The sequence below is a fragment of the Muntiacus reevesi genome, chromosome 2 (assembly GCF_963930625.1).
Source record: "Muntiacus reevesi chromosome 2, mMunRee1.1, whole genome shotgun sequence".
NCBI lineage: Eukaryota > Metazoa > Chordata > Mammalia > Artiodactyla > Cervidae > Muntiacus > Muntiacus reevesi.
In genome coordinates this window covers 118,261,200-118,286,356 of record NC_089250.1, presented here as the reverse complement: position 1 = coordinate 118,286,356, position 25,157 = coordinate 118,261,200, and the positions used below count along the sequence as shown (strand labels likewise).

General features: G+C 39.6%; 1 protein-coding gene across 4 annotated transcripts in view; it reads right to left on the bottom strand.

Moving 5' to 3' along the window:
* CCSER2 (coiled-coil serine rich protein 2) overlaps positions 1-23,926 on the bottom strand; it is a 166,993-nt gene extending 143,067 nt beyond the window's left edge. For all 4 annotated transcript variants that reach the window (XR_010661532.1, XM_065922727.1, XM_065922728.1 and 1 more), the window contains exon 1: positions 23,725-23,926. The gene's annotated coding sequence lies outside the window, so the exon portion shown is untranslated. The remainder of the gene's footprint in view (positions 1-23,724) is intronic.
* Positions 23,927-25,157: the final 1,231 nt, after the last annotated feature.

Here is a 25,157-nt window from a genome sequence, read left to right as displayed (position 1 = left end):
AGTATGCATTTATTTTTAAGTCTACTTTCAAATATATTAGTTACATAAGATTTTTCTCAGAAAAAAAAAGCTTTCTAAACTTTTGTTATAATTACCACCTAATTATTAGTTTTAACTGAAAGTAATATCAAAATAGTATCCTATTTCAGGAAAGTAGGAATTATAGTATTGATAGGAAAAAGTCAAATAATGTACTAGCAGTCTGTCTTGGTACCTTCAAGAAACAATTTAGACAGGAAAGAATACCCACCAATCTCAGTCATTCAAATCATCTCAAGTCTCTAAGCCAATTTAATACATTACTGCAGAAAAATTAAAATGAGTTTATATCTCAAGGAAATAAAAGTTGGGCTTTAGTTTAACTTTAGCAATTTCAGTTGATGTGCTCAAAAGGGTTAACAATGTGATAAAGCCATACAACAGGTAATCTTAGACTGCACTAAAAAAAAGTGAAGTCACTCAGTCCAGTCCAACTCTTTGTGACCCCGTGGACTGTAGCCTACCAGGCTCCTCCGTCCATGGGATTCTCTAGGCACGAATACTGGAGTGGGTTGCCACTTCCTTCTCCAGGGGATCTTCCTGATCCAGGGATCGAACCCGGGTCTCCCGCACTGGAGGCAGACACTTTAACCTCTGAGCCACCAGGGAAGACCACTAAAAGAAATGCACTACATAAATCATTAGAGTTAATGCAAACAATTAACTCTAACTTAGCAAGCTGGCTTTCTGGGCTGCTTTTTGTAGATGGCAAAGTAGAAGGATGTGTTCTCATCTTTTCCCGCAGGAACTAAAAAATTACAACTCACTGCTGAACAACCATTGACAAGAGAATGTTGGATCCCACCAAAAAAAGATAACCCATGTCCAAGGGCAAAGGAAAAGCCCCAGCAAGATGGCAGGAGGGGTGAAATCACATTTAGAATCAAACCCCACACACGCCAGAGATCCTCAGACGGCTCAGATGACCTTGTGTGCACCAGGACCCAGAGACCCCACAGAGACTGAGACAGAACTGTGTCTGAGTGTAGCCTGGGGAGGAAAGGGTCAGCAGTGGTCTGCCGCAGGGGCAGGGACTCTGGGTATGGCATAAGTCCTCTTGGAGGAGGTCGCCATTAACCCAACATAGACCCACCAGAGCTTACACAGGACTGGGGAAACAGTCTCTTGGAGGGCACAAACAAAACCTTGTGTGCATCAGACCCAGGAGAAAGGAGCAGTGACCCCACAAGAGTCTGACCCAGACTTGCTCGTGAGTGTCCAGAGTCTCTGGTGGAGGTGGGGTTCAGCAGTGGTCTGAAGCAGTGCCTGCAAAGGACCTTTTGAAGGAGGTCATCATTATCTTCATTACCTCCACCATAGTTTGGCCTCAGGTCAAACAACAAGGAGGGAACAACAGAAAATTGGATTAAAGATTTACTGAGCATGGCCCCACCCATCAGAACAAAAGAGTTTCCCCTTCAGTCAGTCTCTCCCATCAGTAAACTTCCATAAGCCTCTTATTCTTCTCCATCAGAGGGCAGACAGAATGGAACCCACAATCACAGAAAACTGACCAAACTGATTACATGGACCATAGCCTCCTGCAATTCAATGAAACTACGAGCCATGCAGTGTAGGACCACCCAAGAAGGACAGGCCATGGTGAAAAGTTCTGACAAAATGTGGTCCACTGGAAAAGGGAATGGCAAACTACTTCGGTATTCCTGCCTTGAAAACCCCGTGAACAGCATGAAATGGTAAAAAGATAGGACACAGAAAGATGAATTCCCCAGGTTGGTTAGGTGCCCAATATGCTACTGGAGATCAGTGGAGAAGTAACTCCAGAAAGAAAGGAAGAGAAATAGCCAAAGCAAGAAAACACCCAGTCGTGGATGTGACTGGTGATGGAAGTAAAGTCTGATGCTGTAAAGTGCAATACTGCATAGGAACCTGAATGTTAGGTCCATTAATCAAGGCAAACTGGAAGTGGTCAAACAGGAGATAGTGAGAGTGAACACTGACATTTTAGGAAGCAGTGAACTAAAATGAACTGGAATGGGTGAATTTAACTCATGACCATTATATCTACTACTGTGGGCAAGAATCCCTTAGAAGAAATGGAGTAGGAATTGTAGTCAACAAGACTCCAAAACGCAGTACTTGGATGCAATGTCAAAAACTGACAGAATGATCTCTGTTCATTCCCAAAGCAAACCATTCAATATCATGGTAATCCACATCTATGCCCTGACCAGTAATGTGGAAGAAGCTGAAGTTGAACAGTTCTATGAAGACCTACAAGACCTTCTAGAACTAACACCCAAAAAAGATGTCCTTTTCATTATAGGGGACTGGAAAGCAAAAGTAGAAAGTCAAGAAACACTTGGAATAACAGGCAAATTTGGCCTTGGAGTGCAGAAGCGGGCAAAGGCTAATAGAGTTTTGCCAAGAGAACACACTGGTCATAGCAAACACCCTCTTCCAACAACACAAGAGAAGACTCTACACATGGACATCACAAGATGGTCAATACCAAAATCAGATTGACTATATTCCTTGCAACCAAAGGTGGAGAAGCTCTATACAGTCAGCAAATACAAGATCAGGAACTGACTGTGGCTAAGACCATGAACTCCTTACTGACAAATTCAGACTTAAATTGAAGAAAGTAGGGAAAAGCACTAGATTATTCAGGTATGACCTAAATCAAATCCGTCACAATTATACAGTGGAAGTGACAAATAGATTCAAGGGATTAGATCTGATGGAGTGTCTGAAGAACTATGGACAGAGGTTCGTGACATTGTATAGGAGGCAGGGATCAAGATGATCCCCAAGAAAAAGAAATGCAAAAAGGCAAAATGGTTGTCTGAGGAGGTTTTACAAATAGCTGAGAAAAGAAGAGAAGCTAAAGAAAAAGGAGAAAAGCAAAGATTGAGTCCATCCATTTGAATGCAGAGTTCCAAAGAATAGCACGGAAAGATAAGAAAGGCTTCCTCAGTGATCACTGCAAAGAAATAGAGGAAAACAATAGAATGAGAAAGATTAGAGATCTCTTCAAGAAAATTAGAGATACCAAGGGAATATTTCATGCAAAGATGGGCACAATAAAAGACAGAAATGGTATGAACCTAACAGAAGCAGAAGGTATTAAGAAGAGGTGGCAATAATACACAAAAGAACTATACAAAAAAGATCTTCAGGACCCAGATAACCACGATGGTGTCATCACTCACCTAGACCCAGACAACCTGGAACGCGAAGTCAAGTGGGCCTTAGGAAGCACCACTACAAACAAAGCTAGTGGAGGTGATGGAATTCCAGTTGAACTAGTTCAAATCCTAAAAGATGATACTGTGAAAGTGCTGCACTCAATACTCCAGCAAAGTTGGAAAACTCAACAATGGCCACAAGACTAGAAAAGGTCAGTTTTCATTCCAATCCCAAAGAAAGGCAATACCAAAGCATATTCAAACTACCACATAATTGCACTCATCTCACACACTAGCAAAGTAATGCTCAAAATTCTCCAAGCCAGGCTTCAACAGTATGTGTACCGTGAACTTCCAGAAGTTCAAGCTGGAGTTAGAACAGGCAGAGAAACCAGAGATCAAATTGCCAACATCTGCTGGATCATCAAAAAAGCAAGAGAGTTCCAGGAAAACATCTACTTCTGCTTTATTGACTACACCAAAGCCTTTGACTGTGAAAATCACAACAAACTGTGGAAAATTCTTCAAGAGATGGAAATACCAGACCATCTGACCTGCCTCCTGAGAAATCTGTATGATGGTCAAGAAGCAACAGTTAGAACTGGACATGGAACAACAGACTGTTTCCAAATCAGGAAAGGAGCATGTCAAGGCTGCATATTCTCACCCTGCTTATTTAACTTAAATGCAGAGTACATCATGAGAAATGCCAGGCTGGATGAAGCACAAGCTGGAATCAAGATTGCCGGGAGAAATATCAATAACCTCAGATATGCAGATGACACCACCCTGACGGCAGAAAGCGAAGAACTAAAAAGCCTCTTAAAGAAGAGAGTGAATAAGTTGCCTTAACACTCAACATTCAGAAAACTAAGATTATGCCATCCGGTCCCATCACTTCATGGAAAATTGATGGGGAAACAATGGAAATAGTGAGAGACTACATATTGGGGGTTTCCAAAGTCAATGCAGATGGTGACTGCAGCCATGAAATTAAAAGACACTTGCTCCTTGGAAGAAAAGCTATGACCAACCTAGACAGCATAAGAAAAAGCCGAGACATTACTTTGTTGACAAAGGTCCATCTAGTCAAAGCTATGGTTTTTTCAGTAGTCATGTATGGATATAAAGAAAGCTGAGCACCGAAGAACTGATGCTTTTGAACTGTGGTGTTAGAGAAGACTATTGAGAGCCCCTTGGACTGCAAGGAGATCTAACCAGTCAATCCTAAAGAAAATCAGTCCTGAATATTCATTGGAAGAACTGATGCTGAAGCTGAAACGCCAATACTTTGGCCACCTGATGCGACAAACTGACTCACTAGAAAAGACCCTGATGCTGGGGAAAGATTGAAGGCAGGAGGAGAAGGGGATGACAGAGGATGAGGTGGTTGGATGGCATCACTGCCTCGATGGACATGAGTTTGAGTAAGCTCCATGAGCTGGTGACAGGGAAGCCTGGCATGCTGCAGTCATTGGGGTTGCAAAAAGTTGACACGACTGAGCGACTGAACTGAATTAACTCTAGTTGGAATGACATTATGAGCAGCACATTCTATCCTTTTTTATTAAACTATTACTATTAACTCTTTCTTAAAAACGTCTTCCTATAATTCTACTACCCTAACAAAACTGTTCTCATTACTTTATTTCTCTTTTCAATTACATCTGTATGCCAAAGTCAGCTATGATAAATATCTGGAAACAATTTAATATTCTACTTTTTTTCCTGCTCTTTAAATATCATTATTTTATAAATAATCCCCATATATATACAGTTATAGTTATTATTTTAATGGCTACAATATAGTATACCAAATTTATATGCTATATTTTACCACAAATTACTGTACCAATTATGAGTATATTTATCTTTCAATAAATCACTTTTATTTAGAGCTACCCTGGTGTAAGGGTGAAGAATCATGTCAAGATGAAAAATAAAGCATTTACAAATGTTTTAGCCTAGCAAAACCAAGACAATGTATTATTACTGTTGTCAAGTAGTTTAAGCCAAAAAGAGGCAGAACTAGGATCAGTGGATGGAAATAACAAAAAGGTAGTTTTCAGTCCAAAACAATGAAAACTTTTCAAACTGTCAGAATTTACTCAACAAGTTAATGCATTCAAAAACAAGATAGATAATCACTTGCCAGAGACAGTGCAGACTCTTACACTGAGTGGGCAGTAGAACTAGAAAACCTCCCAGGTTTCCTTTTACTAGAGTATTCAAATATTTATTAATGACTTGCTAAGATCCTAGCAATATACTAAGTGCTAGGTATACAAAAGTTGACAGAACAGACATGACTGTTACAGTTTTTGCAATTAGTCTGGTGTAGGAAACAGAGAAAAAGAAAAAAAAAACACAAGTAAACAATTATGAATCATAAATCATATGAAGGAAAACAGTGAAATGCTATAGGAGAAAAGAGCAGACTGGACATCAAGAAAAACATCTTAGAAGCATAATATTTAAGTTGTTACCCAAAAGGAGCTAGCAGTCTGATGCAATGAAAAGCCAATCAAGGTTATAAGCAAGAGAGTGACATGATCCAATCTGCATTTCTAAAAGATTATTCTGGCTGTTATGTGGAGAATGAATTGTAAGAGAGAAAAGATGGAAGCAGGAAATCAGTTTAGAAGCTAGGAAGGAAGGATTCAGATGAGAAATATGGAGTGGCAGGGTGAAGTAGATGGATAGAAAGGAGTTCAAGGTGACCGGGGAGATAGAAGCCATAGCATTTGGTGATAGATTAAATGGAACAACTTATGGTTATTCTAATGGTGCTGCCATTTTCTGAGACAGAAAGACCGGGGGAAAGACAAGATGCAGAATAAAAGGGGAATCCAACTTGAGTCTCCATGATTTCCTTTAGACCTTTAATAGAAAACTGCTACCAAAAATCTCTCAAGATTCATTCTCTGCTCTTTAAAAGGCAGTCTGTGGAAGTGGGTTAAAGCTATAAGAGAGACTCACTCATATTTTTTTAAAACTGGAATACAAATGGTAGATTAAATTATTGTATCAATGTAAAATTTAGTGAAGTAGTTTGTATTCACTATTCTTGCCCCCTCCAGTATTCTTGCCTGGAGAAGCCCATGGACAGAGGACCCTGCTGGGTTACAGTCCATGGTGTCACACAGAGTGACACAACTGAAGCGACTCAGCATGTACACATGACATATGCAACTTACTCCCCAATGCTTAGCACATGTGGGCACGTGCAAGAACACATACACATATACAGACATATGTATACATATATGTATTTATGTCCATATGTGAGAGAGCAAATGATAAGCAAATGGCATAGAATATTAACAACATAAAGACTACTAGATAAAGACTATTCAGTCTCTGTATTACTCTTATTCTTGTAACTTTTCTGGGTATAAAATTACCAAATTAAAAAAACAAAAGTTTTAAGCAGTCAGTCCTAAATTTCTCTTATTCATGCTAAATAATCAACCCATCTCACATGTTATTTCCCCTCAATAAGCCAACCTGTCTCTTCTACTACCCAGAGCAGTGTCCCCATCAGGGAGACAAGAAGCATACACAACAGCTCTACAAAGAGATGGCAGGAGAAGAGGTGAAGGACTAGAACAGGGTTTTTGCAATTTGTAACCTCAAATGAAGTATAATATCTATACTTCTGCTCTCTGGAATGTTCTATGCCTTATGTTCTAATCTATATCAGGCTACTAGATGACAGCTCTATGCTTCTGTATTTTCTCTTTTCATGTAATATAAATAATAAACCTTACTGTAGAATTAGCATGTTCATGTGATCTCTACCTGGATTAATTGTTCCTCCTAAACACTCCCATACCTCTCTAAGTATATAGCAAGCATCACACTATTTTATCTTTAAAATCATGTCTACATGTGTTCTACTTTCTCTACTAGACTGGAAGCTCCTTGAAAACAAGGACCACAACATATTTGAATAATTTTCATTCTTAAAGATGTAGGAAAAACAGTAAAAGCTACTGAGTGAAGAAATGAAAGTTACTGAAGAAAGTAAATATGTTATGACTACAATTTTAGTAAAAGGGTGTTTTGGGTTTGTTTTGTTTTTTTTTACCTTGGACATAGCAATATGTAGGAGTCTTATTCTAATTCCATAGCAAAAGAAACATAACAACAAGGAGTTGCTGATAAGGAAATGAAAATACTAATATCACTATATGAACAATCCCAAAATCATGTTTACCTTAAAGACACAAACAGTAGATAATTTCATAAACTATGACTGAAAAAAGTTAAAGGCTGAAGTCTGAGTATTAAAACCACAGAAGTCTGAAGTCTTAAAAACCACACCTTAAAATCAAAGTACATTTATATTTAACCTATACTGGCAACTGGTCAATACAACGCATAGAACACTTCAGTAACAAGAAAATACATGTCATAAGATTCTAGATAGAACTTTGTTCTCTGTTATGAAAGAACGTTTAAGTAAAATTATGTCAGGTAAGAATAGTCAACTTAGTAAACAAATTAAAAACTAATCATTTTACTGTGAAAGGTAGTTTTTCAAATGCTACAATTAAACTTGCCAGACACAACACAATTAAACGAAAATACACAAACATAAAGAGCATAAAGTATTTCCAAAAAAACACAACTAAAAAATAGAAATACATCTTTACCCAAAATGACTATAAAGTAATACTTCAAAAGGTCTACGATCAAATGTTAAAATACCAAATGCCTGAAGGATACTTCTGGGCTTGTAAAATTAACAAAACCACCTTAGGTGAGTCTCTAGTAGGGTGTGATCCTCTTTTAGTGCTTAGAAAATCCAAATAATAATACAGCACAACACTGTCGGTTAGTCATTCCAACTCCGCAGGGATTAGCTCTTTTCCTGTTTCATACCTGGTACTGCTTAGGGCTATGTACACTAAGTTGCTTCAGTTGTGTCTGACTCTGCGATCCTACGGACTGTAGCCTGCCAGGCTTCTCTGTCCTCGGGTTTCTCCCGAGGACAGAGTCCAGGCAAGACTACTGGAGTGGGTTGCCATTTCCTCCTCCAAGGGATCTTCCCCACCCAGGAATCAAACTCATGCCTCTTATGTCTCCAGCACTGGTAGGCAGGTTCTTCACCACTAGCATCACCTGGGAAGCCCCACTACTTAAGTCTACTTATGGTCTATGTTATTCTTCTCCACTCATTAGAGTTTCCTGACAGTAGGCACATTATCCCAGTGAGCTGCCCAGAGTCACTGATCTGGACTCATCCAGACTTGCCCAAATGCTCCAGCCCCACTGAGGAAAAGTAGGCAACCCAGCTCAGTCATTAGCTCCTTGGCAATGACAAGTGCTGGCTTCTAACCACCCTCTCTGCACTCTCTTATGAGTAGGAGAATACAGTGCTTCCTACTCAGCTGGGTACTCTATGATGGCTGTCTGTTCTCCTAGTTTCCTTTAGGTCTCTCCAACTCATGGAATACAATGTGCATGTCAATTTGTAATAATTCTCAAATCCATCCTGTCTTCTCCAACACTACCTCATTTCCTAATCTAGAATCTTACCATCTCTAGCCAGTATTCTAGCATTAATTTTTTCTCAATTCCCTACCTTCAATTTCTTCCCCTTCATTTCACCCCTATAGCTTTCCCAGAGTTGATATTTAAAATCACAAATCTGATCATTTCCCTCTTCAACTCAAACTCTTTCAATGGTCCTCCAAGAACAAACCCTTTAAAACAGTACTAACAACAGCAGATGACATCTACTGAGGACTTGTATCCCAGGTACCTACAATACCTCATTTAAACCTCACAACTATTCCACAATATAGATATTTTCATTATTCTCATTTTGCAAATTTAAGTAAAATGAAACTGGAGAAATCACACTACCTATCCATAGACACACAGACACTAAGAAAATGCAACTAAACATAACACAGGGCGCTCAGCATGGTGCTCTGAGAGGACCTAGGGGGTGAGGTGGGAGGGAGAGAGGCTCCCTCACCTGAGAGGAAGGCTCAGGAAGAAGGGGGATATGTGTATACCTCTGGCTGATTCACGCTGTTGAACAGCAGAATCCAACACAACACTGTGGAGCAATTATCCTCCAACTAAAAATAAAAATTAAAAGAAAATGCAGTTAAGACAAAAAACCCTTCAAAATCTGGCTTTCATTCTCTTGCAGCAGCTCTGTCTCATCACTGCACAATAAACCCTGTCTTCCACTTATACCAAACCGCCCAAGGATCTGTGACAATACTATGATCTTTCAGGACTTCTTATCAGTCTTGAAGCCATACTACCCACCTTGGCTCAAAATGCCCACTCACTCACCTTGGTCCATCTTAGGGACTCTCTCTGAAGACTTTTTACCTTTCTTTTTTACTTCCTCCACAAGGGTACCCTCTAGGCAGAACAATATAAGTCAAAATGATACACACACCCCACTCTAAATGTCAAAATGCTACATTACAGATGCTCAAAGACTTTCCAACATAAGTTTCAAGTGAGAATCTACTGCCAGCCTCACAAACCCTAAATTTATCCAAAAAGTAAATAAAGATCAACAATGGAGCAACAGCAAAGGCTAATAAAAATATACTTAATATTTTTGCAAAATATTCACCAACATGTAAAATTCAATTATTTTGAAATATATGCTAAAGCATCCAGAATATAAAGGATTCACATTTTAAAATACTTTCTTCTGCAAATGTGGAATTCTTTAAATGTTACAAGCAAGACAAATACCATAAAATTTTACAAAATCTGTTAGCAAATCAAGAAAAAGTTCAGGAAACTAAAGAGCTCTTCTATGGCTATATCTGGGTTCAGAAAATGATGATTCAATACTAAACAACTTGTGCTTGTGAATCATATTAAAGGATGTAGAGGTATACTGGTTATGTTATCCTATCTGCAGCATCAGCACATTAGGCCAGCATCTTCCAGGAACACGCAGCAATGATATCAGCAGTCTCTTCTGGGTATTAACTGACAGTTAAACAGCATCTCTTCAAAGTACTACTCAAATATATTAGCTTACAATTCTCCACACTAAAGCTCCTATTTTCATTTATTCACAGCCTCAAGATCTTCCTAAACTCAATTGTTCTTTAACTGGCATTTGGACACAGAGCAGCAAGTATTACTTTCAAACTTTTAATCTCTTTTCCTACCTCATTAAGAAACTGTCCTATAAGTTATATCTGGCACTTATCCATGTATCTTTTCTTGCTTTTTCCCATTAATCCTTACAGATTATATTATTAACCCTTAAGCAAATTTCTTGTAAAAAGCATATAACAATGTCACCTAACAGAGATATTTAGGAAAAAGACCTTTAATGAATACACAATGTTTAGTCCTTGGTTCAAGTGCTATTCTAGGATGGCAGATTCAAAATGATTTTGCCTTTGACATTCCTGTTGGATACAACCAACATTCATTTCCTGCAGAATATCCAGGACACAAGGAGAAGAATCACTTTCAAAAGGGCTTTTTACAATGGTCTACTCAGAATATTAGAACCTGGCCCAAGGAAACAGTCAGGGGAATGGAGAAGGAAAAGCTCCATCAGCAGAACTTGACAGCCACAGGAAAATGAACAGAAGTCAAGATGATTCTCAGGTTTATAACTTGGGTAACTGAGTGACTGGCAACATCACTAGTCAAGTCAGGAAATGAAGTAAATACATGAGTCCGGAGAAGACCATGTACAAATTTTTAATGTTTTAAGTTTCAGATTTTCTGCTGAACAATCAGGTGGACATTCTAAACAGCAAACTTAAGGACTGGAGTGCTCAAGAGAGAAACCAGGGTGAATAAATGAACACATATGAGACAACAAAAAATAATGTGTGTTCAAGAAAGTATAACAATGAAGAAAAAAAGAGGTCAGGCTGAAACCTTAGAAAACATGAACATTAAGGGACAGCAGTTAGTAATGACAGCTGAGAAAGAGAGGTAAGAAAACCAGGAGAGTGTGATATCACGGAAGCCAAGAAAAAGAGAGTGTCAAGAATATGGGCATGATCATTTAAACAGTTCACACAGGATTTAACAATTAGTAATTATGTCCAAGGATAGATACAATCTCAATAAGTAGAAGGAGCAAGAGAGAAAAAAAAAAAAAAAACATTGTTGGGAGGAGGAAACAAAAAAGGAAGAGTGCAAAGTGAATTTGGAACAGAATGTGGGAGAGTTTTGCTGGAATGAAAGGTTCATATAGCAGAAGACAAGAAAGGAAGTCTGGGCCAAAGACTTTGCATTCCAGATTTTATTCTATTTTAGATTTTTTTTTGTGAGAAAAAAGAAAGACAAGTAGCGCTTTTTTTTCTTTTTGAAACAACTAGCCTGGTGACAAATTTCATGATGAACTGGAATGACGAGAGAGTTACAAGCTATTAAGCAGTCTTAAAATTATCTAAACGTTAATAATGAGGGCCTGAAAGATGCTGGCAGTAGACAAAATAAGAATTAAAGAGATACATGAAAGAGAGATATTCTCTAATCCCAGGGTGCCCTAGATATTCCACTATTACTAAATTATTATACCCATCACATTGCATCATAATCATTTGTGGACTGGGACCCTCTCTTATTAGGCCTCTCACGATTAGAACAGAACAGGAACACAGGAAGTGGCCAAAAAAATTTTGTTAAATTACAAAAGAACTCAGTAATAACAAGATATAGAAGGATGACTCAAAGTTAGCACAGAGAAACCTAAGTGACTACAAGATGGTAATATAGAAAACACTAATGGAGAAGTCAAGATAAAGTTTAGGGAATGAGTTTAAGATATGGTTCAGATGAGAGGTGTCTGAGGACAACATCCAAACAGAAACATCAAAGAGAAAAAAATGAAACCACAGGGGCTAAGCGTGCCAACCTCCATGCAGCTAAAAATCAAGTACAATTTATAGTCAACTTTCCCTGTAGTTGGTCCCTCTGAATCTGTAGATGTTACCAACTAAGATGGTACCATACTATAGTATCTACTTTTGAAAACATTCCACACATAAGTGGACAAGCAGTTCAAACTTGTATTCTGCAAGTCAGCTACATTCTGATATTCAAACAAGAGAAATTTGAGCTACATAATGAAATCATCAACAAATCTTATTATTTGCTCATAAGAACAAATATTTAACAAAATGTCCATTTCCTAAGATACTATGAGGGTGAGTCTTTGGCTTTAACAATGCTGTCTGAATTGTTTATTGCCATAGCCTGTAAAAATTAAACTGATGTCCAATCCCAAAGAAAGGAAATGCCAAAGAATGCTCAAACTACCGCACAATTGCACTCACCTCACACGCTAGTAAAGTAATGCTCAAAATTCTCCAAGCCAGGCTTCAGCAATACGTGAACCGTGAAATTCCAGATGTTCAAGCTGGTTTTAGAAAAGACAGAGGAACCAGAGATCAAATTGCCAACATTTTCTGGATCACCAAAAAAGCAAGAAAGTTCCAGAAAAACATCTATTTCTGCTTTATTGACTATGCCAAAGCCTTTGACTGTATGGATCACAATAAACTGTAGAAAATTCTTCAAGACATGAGAATACCAGACCACCTGACCTGCCTCCTGGGAAATCTGTGTGCAGGTCAGGAAGCAACAGTTAGAACTGGGCATGGAACAGCAGACTGATTCCAAATAGGAAGAGGAGTACGTCAAGGCTGTATGTTGTCACCCTGCTTATTTAACTTACATGCAGAGTACATCATGAGAAATGCTGGGCTGGAAGAAGCACAAGTTGGAATCAAGAATGCCAGGAGAAATATCAATAACCACAGATATGCAGATGACACCACCCTTATGGCAGAAAGTGAAGAAGAATTAAAGAGCCTCTTGATGAAAGTGAAAGAGGAGAGTGAAAAAGTTGACTTAAAGCTCAACATTCAGAAAACTAAGATCATGGCATCCAGTCCCATCACTTCATGGAAAATAGATGGGGAAACAGTTACTTTGGGCTCCAAAGTAACTGCAGATGTTGACTACAGCCATGAAATTAAAAGACGTTTACTCCTTAGAAGGAAAGTTATGACCAATCTAGACAGCATATTAAAAGCAGAGACATTACTTTGCCAACAAAGGTCCATCTAGTGAAGGCTATGGTTTTTCCAATAGTCATGTATGGATGTAAGAGCTGGACTATAAAGAAAGCTGAGAGCCAAAGAATTGATGCTTTTGAACTGTGGTGTTGGAGAGGACTCTTGAGAGTCCCTTGGACTGCAAGGAGATCCAACCAATCCATCCTAAAGGAGATCAGTCCTGGGTGTTCATTGAAAGGACTGATGTTGAAGCTGAAACTCCAATACTTTGGCCACCTGATGGGAAGAGCCGACTCATCTGAAAAGACCCTGATGCTGGGAAAGATTGAGGGCAGGAGGAAAAGAGGACGACAGAGGATGAGATGGTTGGACGGCATCACCAACTCAATGGACCTGAGTTTGGGTGAACTCCGGGAGTTGGTGATGGACAGGGAGGCCTGGCGTGCTGTTGTTCATAGGGTCACAAAGAGTCGGACATGACTGAGTGACTGAACTGAGCTGAAAAGTCCAACCAAATAGGTCAATCTAAACTGGGTCAATACTGAATAATTACTTGCTTTATTCAATCATTCATTCAACAAAAATTTATTGAGGGACTATCAGTTTGCATTAGAACAAAGAAGACCAGACAAAAAGCAGAGTAACATACAGCAAATACTACAACAAAATAACTGCAAAATGTAAAGGAACACACGTAACAGAACAGAGATAATGGAGGATGGGGAGAGGAGACATGATAAAAATAGACCTAGAAGCCATCCTGGAAAAGGAGATGTCTATGCTGAGCTTTTCAAAAGATGAAGTCACTTAACAAGACAGAGCTACGAAGTTGAAAAGTATTCTGGAAAAATAAGAAATAGCATGTGCAAACGCATGGAGATGTCAAAGAGTTTCTCATCTTCATGGAACCATGACAGAGGTGAGGGCCACAGCTCATGAAGGACTTTCTGTACGCTGATAAGGAATTTGACCCTTACCCTGTCGTCCAGTGGTAAGAAACCTCAAATGTGCATTAGAACTCCCTAAGGAGCACTCTCAACCCCTAAAGCAGAGTGCAAGTGCAGGTAGGAGAAGGAAAAAAAGAAAAACACAGGGCGGAGACACAGAAGATTTTTAAGCAATAACAAAACTTATTTCAGAAATCCAAGTCAGTAGCATGGATCAGTGGCTAAGGAAAGAAAATCTGGAAGAAAACTAAAGATTAAGAAACGACTGCATTAATGCTCCAGCACTAAATATTGACAACTACTTACTCAAGCATAAGTGAACCACAGAAAGAGGTACATAAAGTGCTGTAACTGTAAAATGGGCTTTCAACATGAGTTTCAGAACTCATCTCAGATAACTCAATAAACAGAAACAATTACAGTACAAGTGCAACCAGAGACGTTAGAAAAAAAGGAGAAAGAGTGGCCACTGCGTTTTTCCCTTAAAAGTATTTCGCTTATACTTTAAAAGGCTTTTATTACTTAAAAAAAATTTTAAGGTACTTCATAATAAAACTACAAGGGCAGAGAAAACCAAATCAAAATTCAGAACCTATCACATGGCTAAGGGCTTCCTTGGTGGCGCAGACAATAAAGAATCTACCTGCAATGCAGGAGACTTTGGTTCAATTCCTAGATTGGGAAGATCCCCCTGGAGAAGGGAATGGCAACCCACTCCAGTATTCTTGCCTGAAAAATCCCACAGACAGAGGAGCCTGCTGAGTTATAGTCCATGGAGTTGCAAAGAGTCAGACATGACTAACACACAAACCACATGACTAGCACTGTGCAAAACTACTGAGAATGATAATTAGTAAAAATTACCAAAGAAAAACTGGTCAAAATAACAACCAAAAAAAAAAAACTTAACAGATTCCTAGTAACTCATTAAAAATGTTGCTACCTACATACAAAAATTACAGTTTTGAACAAGAAAACTCACCAAACTGGAAGGAAGAGACACTCGAGCCACTGTCTTCACTTGGGAAAAAATAGGTCAATACATAAACACATATGCATGATAATGACAGATCTTAGGGTCACAGATTAGGATAAAATTGGTGTGTGCGTGTGCGTGTGTGTGTGTGTGTTGTGTGCGTGTGTGTGTGCGCGCGCGCGCCCATGCACACACACCTCCTCACCTCAGTCTTCAGCCATATCTGACTCTTTGTGATCCACTCTCCTTTTTAAACTCTAGCACAAACTCTCCCTCTCTAGGTCCCTCTCCAACAGCGTTACAGGACCCCAAGGCAAACTCTCTTGACTTCTCCAGTGGAGAAGTCTCTCACTCCCTAGATTATCTCAATCAGTTTTAACAGTATTAAGTACTACCTCTATGCCAATGACAGGAAACTTCTATCTCCAGCCACTTCTCTGACCTGAACTCCAGACTCAAGTATACCTAGCTGTCTAGGCATTATCTCCACTTGGACTGCTAACAAATCCAAAATTGAACTCATTATTACTTACCCCTAAAACCTGCTTCTCCTGCAGTTTTCCCCATGCCAGTAAATGGCAATGCCATTCTTTCAGGTTTTCAGGTCAAAACCTACAACCCACATCCAATCCACCACCAAATTCTGTTGGCTCTACCTTCAAAATGTACTGTATACAGAACATGCGCACTTCTCCCAACCCTGCCTAAAATCACCATCATCTCCCATTGGGGGTTACTGCAGGAGCCTGCTGAATTATCTGATTATGCCTCGCCTTTGACATTCTCTACACAGCAGTTGAAGAGGTCTATTTAAAACAAGTCAAAGTCAACCAATAGCTTCCCACTTCCAGGGTAAAAACTGATAAGTTCTATGGGCCTACAACGTCATATATGATCTATTTCGCACACCCACTGCCATCCCTTTGGCCCCTCCCCCACCTCTCTGACCTCATCTTCCACCTTCATGTCCTTTCCCTCAATGCCTCCAATGATCTACTTGTGGTTGTTGTTCAGTCGCTAAGTCATGCCTGACTCTTTGCGACCCCATAAACTGCAGCACACCAGGCATCCCTGTTCCTCACCACAGTACAAAAAAAAAAAAAAAGGATCTACTTACAACTCCTCAAATAGGACAAGCATGCTTCAGACAAAAGACTGTGCTCCTATTTCATCTTCCTCAAATTCTCTCCCCTAATATAAGCACAAATTAATCACAACCTCACTTCTTCCACATCTCTGTTCACCACTCATCAATGCAGCCTCCTCTAGCCACCTTATATAAAACAGAAGCATCCCCCCCTGCATGTTCTTTCCACCTTATTTTGCTTTGCTTTTTTCCACAGCAATATAGTAGCTGATTGGCTTCCCTAGTAGCTCAGTGGTAAAGAATCCACCTGCCAATGCAGGAGACTCAGGTTCAACCCCTAGGTCAGGAAGATCCCCTGGAGAAGGAAAAGGCAATCCACTCCAGTATTCTTGTCTAGAAAATCCCATGCATGGAGGAGCTTGGCAGGCTACAGTTCGTGGGGTCACAAAAAGAGTCAAACATGACTTAGCAACTAAACAACAACAACAAAAGTAACTGACATATTATATATATACTTCCTATATTTTGTTACTAGAATGTAAGTTCCTACAAGATCAGAAAATATGTTTTCTTCACTGCAACAATACTAGCAAGCACCCAGCTGGTATCTGTTGAATGGCTAGATGGCATGAATGAAGAAAATCCAGATTCAGGAACTGGTCTCAAAGTCTGGGCTGAGGAACCTTACCATGAAGAAATCCTCATATCATTAAAAAAAAAAAAAAATCAACTGCAAAACTAGCCACAAAAACAACCAAATCTACATCTCTAGCTGATGCCAATTATAAATAAGGGCTGACAAGTCCACACTATCTTAAAATAAGCCTGAGATAAAATTTTTAAATAAATGAAGAAGAAATGGCCATCCCTGCCTCCCTATAAGGAAACACCACCTGGATATGTTTCCTGTAGGCTGGCCTATCAATTCAGATCAAAATATCACCAGATCCATTCTATACACTTCAACAGCTCTTATGAATAGTCCCAGCTTTTCTGAGCTATGGTCTTCTGAGAAAATTGTAACTCCCAACCCTAACACTGGCTGCCAAGACATAATGGTCAGAGAAAGCTCTCAAATTTCCCCAAAGCACTCAGGCTGCAACCAAGTCTCATTAATATAATGACAACAACTATTCAAAGTAGCTTCTGGTGACTGCCTATCTTCATTGTCTCTAGTGTATCCACTAGGGGCTCCATCATCAAAAGATTGTGGCATCTTGATAGGGGAGGACGGGTGTCTGTGTTGGGGGTGGGGGGAGGGGGGAGGGAGGCGGGAGGGATTCAAAGAAACAGGACTTGCATTTATTTTTTTCCATTTTAAAGAGAAGTAGATTGCTGGGGAATTGAAACATCTGTTAAGATATAAGATGTCACCTAGGCTCTTCAATATAACACCAAAACAGAGATCACAGAAGAACCAAAACCCTAAGAAATCCAGCATTCCTCAATTAAAGAGCTGTCTTAAATCTCCCATTACCACACACAGAGTTGAAGAGATGGGGCAGGAGATCATGCCAAAATGGACAGCTGGGAGCAGCAATGGGAGAGGGAAAAGAGTAACAACTGGAAAGGCGGGAGGGAGGAATAATTACCCATATTTTTTCTCTTTTCCACTTCCTATTCTACTTACCAAGTACAGAAACTGGGCAGAAGGATAAGAGAAAGGACAGTGCAGTGAAGGAAAGGATGCTCTGAAGCAAATGGCAGCAGACGACATCATGCACAAATTCCTTTTCTAAGTGACTCTTCAAAAAACAGACAAATGAAATAAGTTAGGAACTGATCGCGGAAATTTAAAATAAGTTCCCACACCTTACATAATGATAGAACTATACCAAGAGAACACAGATTCTTAATTATTTAGAATGATGGTCAACAATCCTCAAAAATGATCTTAATATTTTCAAATTAACTTTCTGATTGATGTGGAAAATGTGAAAATCTTCCATGGATGCAGGCTTTAAGAATTCTCTGGCTTCCAAATGACTCCAAATCTCAACCAACCAGAGGTAGTAACCAAGTCAGAGAGGTAATTCTGGAAGCATTCAAGGCAACCAACTCAGGAGAAAAGAACTGAAAACTCAAGATACTACACCTATCATACTCTTGCTTGGTCAATTCACTTAAAAAGAAAGGGCCATTCTGATTGGTTGCTCTCTATAGGCTGAGTCAGGCCCTAGCAGATGGCAGAAGCTATAAAGAGGACGCAGCATACTCTGAAAAAGGTACTGAGGAGGGGAAAAGGTCAGAAACAAAGGAAAGACTATTTAATTCCATAGAGCCACTGGCCACCAGCAAATCACACAAGGGCACACAAACCAAAACCATTTCTAGCTGGAGATGGCATTCTGTATTCACTTCAGTACTAACACTTCCCTCTCCTTAACACACTTAATCCTCCACTGATGGCTTCTCCCCCTTCTCCCTGACGGCTTTCACTCTCTAGAGCTTCTCTTCCTCCAGCCACTTTTTGATTTTGGTGATTTCATGTTTCCTACCCCCAGTTCAGTTTCTTGTCATCTTCCCGTATTAGCTCATGCCTTCTACTCAGTTCCTGTCCTTGACTAGTACATAACCCAACAGGGGAGGTAGATGTGTCACTAAGTTCGGTACAATAAATCTCAGTCAGTGCTATGAGCAAGACAGAACAAAGTGCTGTGAGCACACAGTCATCTGTCATTACCCCACTCGATAACGTCCAAATCAACACTCCAGCTTCCCACTCTCTTATCAGTTACTAAGCTCCATATATTTCCATAATATCCCTTGATCTCGACTTCCAACTTACAGTTTAGGCTTCATTTCTCATTAGACCTATTTCAACTACTTCCTATCAGAAACACAATTCAATATATATCCACGATATGTCAACATACCTATATCAACATGTATCCAATGACACAGCAGACATCTCCCTAAAAGTTTTAACATCCTGTATCATCCCCTTGCTTTCAAACATCTAATATGCTTCCAGGACCTGAAAGATAAAGTTCAAATCCTTAGCAGGGAAAATAATATATTTTTCAAATAAAGAACTTCAAAAGCAGGCTGACTGTTTCAGTTCTAGTTCCAATGCTTACTAGCTGTGTTACCTTTGGCAGGTCACCTTACCTCTCTTTCTCATTTGCAAAAATGAAAATATGAAAAGAACCCACATCTTAGGATCATTATGAAAATTAAGTAAGTTCTATTCAAGTGCCAGCAAAGTACCGGCAATCAACATTAACTATTATGCTAAGATTGTCTCATCTATCTAGACTGTCTTACTCCCAAAGGAAGAAGATAACCAAAATTTTATTTTCATATATTTTAGAATGATTAACAATAAAAGTTAAATCAGAAATGATCTTCTAGTTAATCCTGAACCAACAAAAATTTCAATTAACCAAATATTGCTTTCATGAAATTTTTGATCTAAATTTACTTTTTTTTTTAAATCCATTAAAAAAAATAACTATATTAGCTTCATTTTGTTTCCTATCCAAGTTCAAGAAGAAAAAAGACAGTAGTTTAGCAACAGAAATTCAGATATTCATAAGAATGTGATGATTCTCTTCAGTATAAAATCCACATAACTTAAATGCAATTACAACTGCATATATTACTGTTAAAGATATATATATATATATATGTATATATATATATATATATATATATATATAACAAAACAAACTCTACAAGCTTAAGAAAATAAAAATATGCATCACATGGTGGAATGACATTTTTCTCAGACCTCACAATCAAAAGATGAAATCTCACACAAAAAAATTTAGGTCAATGATTTTAATAATTTTAAAACTGAAAGTCAAAAAAAAAAAACAACTGAAAGTCTACAGCAATAAAAATAACAAAAATAAAATGGATCACAAACATATTTCAAGAGAATAATATATTTATGAGGCTAAGTGCTAATGAAAATTAGTAAGAAGATTCCTGTAAACTTATAGGCAAAAGACAATCAATCCTACAAAGAAGAAAATACAATGAGAAAAATACTGCACTTCCTTTTCTATTGTGAACAGTGATCTTAGACACCAGATACTCTTATTTGGGGAAAAAAAGTTAAAAACAAAAGCCTGTAAAATCTAAAAATAAAACTGGTCAACCAAGCTGCTGGAAGCAGTGTAGATAAATACTACCTTCAGAAATAAATCTGGCAATATTTTTCAAAGATGACAAAAACCTTCACACCTTTTGACCTTATAAGCCTCTTCCTGGAACTTTAGCCTAAAGGTAAGAAGCAAAACAGAGGACCTCTACAAGTTAATTAACTGCATCCTGTGAAAAATGGGAAGCAGCTTAGATATCCAATTATTATAAATAAATTCACTGTAACACTGTATAATAATTTAAATGCATAAAAACCATAACAATAAGAAAACATTAAATACAAAAGCAAATATTGAACACTATATCTATGCTTTGATTACAGTACAAAATCATGTATATATAACAAATAAATGAGAAAAAACTTTATTTTAATTTTTTTTTTTTAATTTCTTGACCATTAAGTAGCCTGCTGATATTGATCAGGCCTATTGTACTAAGTACACATTTCAAAACTAAGTTTTCAAAGGCATAAAACCAATTTTTCTTTCCCAAAAAACCTATCATGTAGGTGTAATCAGATAGTTCTTCTCACATACAGCTAGCCACACATGTAATTTTAACCATGCTATTAGGCAGCTGCAACCTTATTTTATTAAATCTTATTTTACCATCAAAATATAACTTTATGTGGGGTCTCCATATGGTGAGCAGAAGTCACTTATTATAGGGCACTCTGTCAAGCAATGAAATCCAAAACTCTCTAGACAAATGGAACAGTGAGATTAGGTTTCTCCTATATTCCCAAATGAATCATCATGTTTCTTAGCCTCAAGGGTTCTAAGACCCTAAGAGTGGCAGGCAGCTAAGCAGTCAAGGAGGTTGAAGCTGATTTGCTCTCCCTCTGAAAATTGGTAACTTTCTCATTTTCCCCTAGAGCACCATGGAATAATAAAAAATACACAAGCATGATGTCAGGAGAAATGGGATACAAGTAACTAAGTAACCTCAAGTAAGGTTCTTGGCCTTTGGGGCTTTAGTTGTTTAATGAGTGAAAATTTTAAAGTTGAACCAAATAATCTATTAATTCTTTCAAGTACAATATTCCACGAATAGACTCCCTTAACTAAATACGTCCAAACCTCTCAAAATCTCCTACTCTGATTGTAACAAGAGTTAGAAAGAAGAAACTGGGGGCAAGGACAAAGATGGTCAAAAGACCTGGATTGTATCCCAGTTCTGTCCCGTTCTACCTGCATGACCTTGGCCAAATTTGTCTTAAAATAAAGGCCTAAATTTAAAAAGCAGCAATCCTTACTGGTCATATTCTTTGTCATTCTTGTATCATAAAACATATTGGCTTTTTTTATAAAGGGTTTCATAATAGGGTTTATGAATAGGGTTTTCATAAATAGGGTTTCATTCCTAACTAGCAACAGTAAATTTCACTTTATTCTTAGAAATGTTAAAGTACCTTGTGCAGTCATCTCTTCTAACATGGAAAGAGGTAGCTAACATGCTTTGCCTAGAAACTATATTCAAGATTAGGAGCATTCCTCAAAAATTCATTCAATCAACCGTTTGTGAGCACCTGTGCCATACAACAGCATGTGTTAGGAGTTGCAAATGTCTCTTCCCTTAAGCCCAAAAGTCTAGTGGACACATTAAGAAATCATTAACTACCAATTGACAAGTACTAACTGCAGAATGTACAATGTACTAATGGATCAGTGGAGACAAGCGGGATAAGATGTCTGGACAAGATTCAGAGGTGATAATTTGGTCAGGTATTGAAGTGCAAGTTGTTACTAGAGAAAAATTCTCAATAGAGGCAACAGGTAAATTCTCAATAGAGGAAAAACCACAAAGGAAGAGGACATCTTCAGAAAACTCTGAGTAGTCTTTGTACAGAGAGGGCAGGCAAAATGGTAGAAGATGAAATCAGAAATACAGACAAGTACCAGAAACTGTGAAGGACTCTGACTTTTATCAAATACAAATTATGAACAGTCACAAGATGAATTTTTAAACATGAAATTAATAAGTCTCCCCTTCTTCCCCCATTCAAAGTTGAGTCAAACAGAAAATATAGGTCTGAGTGAGGAAAGGTAGAATAAATAGTCTTATGTTTTTGTTAAATGGAGAGCTCCTGCTATTCAGGATGGCTTCCAGCAGTTTGTTACTATGGCATATTAATACAACACTGAAGTAAAAGAGTATGAATTACAGCTAATAGGTTCAATAAAGTGTGTGTGTTACCTAAAGATTATTTGACATCATTGTTGATGAACCACCAAAGAAAACAAGCAAGAAACTACGAAATATACTAAGTAGTAAATGAAGGGGTAAACAATAATAACGTCTGACTTCAGGCGAAACGGGGAGGAATGCTTAAATTCTTGTAATGTATAAATCAATTACAGATAAAACATGTTTTTTGTGACTATCTTCTGCAGAAAGCAAGTATCTTAAATTCCTTTAGGTTAAGAAGTGCCACAACCAAACTCTCTTTAAACTAGTCTAAAAGATTACACTTAAGAAAAATTTTTAAATGGCAAAATTAATAGGTTCGATTAATATTTAAACGCTGGAGGGGGTGAAAAGGAATGTCTTTCAAAATAATATTTTGAAAAAGCTACCTTCCAGTTATTTTACCAGTGGGAGTGAAACATACACACTTCAATCTGGCACTGCAAAGAGTCCCTGCATCAGTAATTTCCACACTGCTCAGGCCTAGCCTAGGAACAGCAAGCCTAATTGGCTGGATAGCCTACAAAGATGAATTTGCAATTATTGAAATTCAAACTCAAGCTTGGCTATCAAACGCTCCCCCAAAGGATTCATTCTCCCTTTGCCTGACAAAAAAAGTAAGGTGCATTAAAAATATATATAGAAAAACAGCAGATGTGTAAAAACAAGAGAAGAATCTGAACCTATGCAACGGTGTGGGCCACCAAAGTTTTTCCTCAAGATGTGTTTTTAGGGTGTGTCTTTGTTTGGGTCCAGTTATTTTAAAAAGGAAAAAAAAAAAAAAAACCCACAGTCATTCGGGGCACCCCGGTACTTTCCCCTATCAACCCTCACAAGCATCCTGACTCTGAAATCACTGGGTATCTCAGCTTCCCCCTGATTTCTCCTGAGAGAAGGGCCGCAACCCCAGCGGCCCAAGGCGCCCGATGCGCCTGTCACAGCCCCAGGGGCGAGGGGCGTCTGGCCTCCCCGCTCCACAGCTGCCCGGCCTCAGGCGGCTCGCGGGGGCTCCAGAGGGTCCTCCGGAAGGCAGGAGGCCGGAAGACGCCACAGCCCTATCCCAAGAGCCCAGGTCTGGGCCCAGGGCCGCGCCCCCTGCTCAGCGGTGCCGTGGGGGCTCGCCGCCCCTCGTCTCCCGCCCCCGACTTCGCTCCCAGGCTCTCGCCCCGACCCCAGCTCTCACCGTGCGGAGGTCGCGCTGCCTCCTCAGCCGCGGCCGGGCTATGGGTCGCCCAGCGACCTACAGGCCCAAGGACGGCAGGTAAAGCAAGGGGCCACCCATCACATCCACGCCGGTCCCGCCGCCTGCCCCGCAGCAGCCACCATCGCGTCCACGGCCTGAGGGAGCGCAGGACTCCAAAGCCACCGCGCCCCCTCCCTCGGCCGGCGCCTGCCTGGACTCCGCCCTCCGGAGCCCGCGTACCGCGCGCGCGCAGCCCCGCCCCCCGGAACCCCCATGCGCAGGCGCGAACCTTCTGTGGCTAGGCCCCGCCTCTGGGCCCGCCCCCGCCGTCTGACTCCAGCCTCGGCCCACCTCTGGCACCGCCCCCGCCCTCACGCCAGCCTTTCCCAGGCTACGCCCCCACTCGGGACCCGCCCCCTTCCACTGACCTTGCCTCTCTGCCCCCTGACTCAGGCCTTTGCTGGATCCAAACCTGTGATGCCTCTAACAGGGTGACCCACCTACAGCCGACCTCCTGAACCAACATTTGTCGCCTGACCGCGGTCAAACCCGGCAATTCAACCTTCTGATCCTGAGAAGTTAGGAGTAGTCTGAGCTTTGGGTCAGACATGGGCTCCTCTCCCACCTTTCGATAGAAAAGACACCTCTAACAGTTTGTATTTCTAAGTCCATCCGTGTTCTCTGCCCTCCCTCCCGTGCTTGCTCTGGGTAGTGTCAGAACCACAGACTCTGCCAGATCTTGCTGAGATTGAGGGGAAGGAAGAGGCACACCGGAGTGCTGAGAATGGAAACAAATTCAGGACACCATCAATCTGGGTTTCCTTTGTCTGGGACCAGGTCCTCCTTCCCTTTGTGACTTAAATCACGCATAGGCCTTCTCTTCTCCTCCTTTCTTTCTTGATGCCTGGGCCTGTTAGTGTCCTTGGAATGGACATGCCTGGAAACCTCCGCCCTGGATATGACTGGATGTAAAAACCCTGGAGCTGCCCTTATGTAGCAATAAGCTAGCTTCTACCTGAAATTCTTGGGGGCCAGCCTTATCAACATCTCCACTGTAAATAATATTTAAGGAGAATTTCTTGAAAAATACTTATTTCTTCCATCCTCCAGATCAGTGATACTCCAAGGGGAAAGGGAATGAAAATTGCCAGACTGATACCAGGGAGCATGCCTGACTTGTAGAACCACATTTCTCTTAATATGATCTAACACTTTTATATTTGGAAAATAAAGTGTCATTTTTAACATCAACCCCTAAAGTTAAAGATTGAATTTCTTGGATGATAAGATGTATGTTTAAAATGTTTAGAAAGACTAGATCTAAACACTCTGTAATTTATCTTTGGATTAAGTCAGGTAACGAGACAAACACCAGACTGAACCCTTGAACACAACCCTCAAGAACATCCTCAAGAGATGCACTTCCTAACATG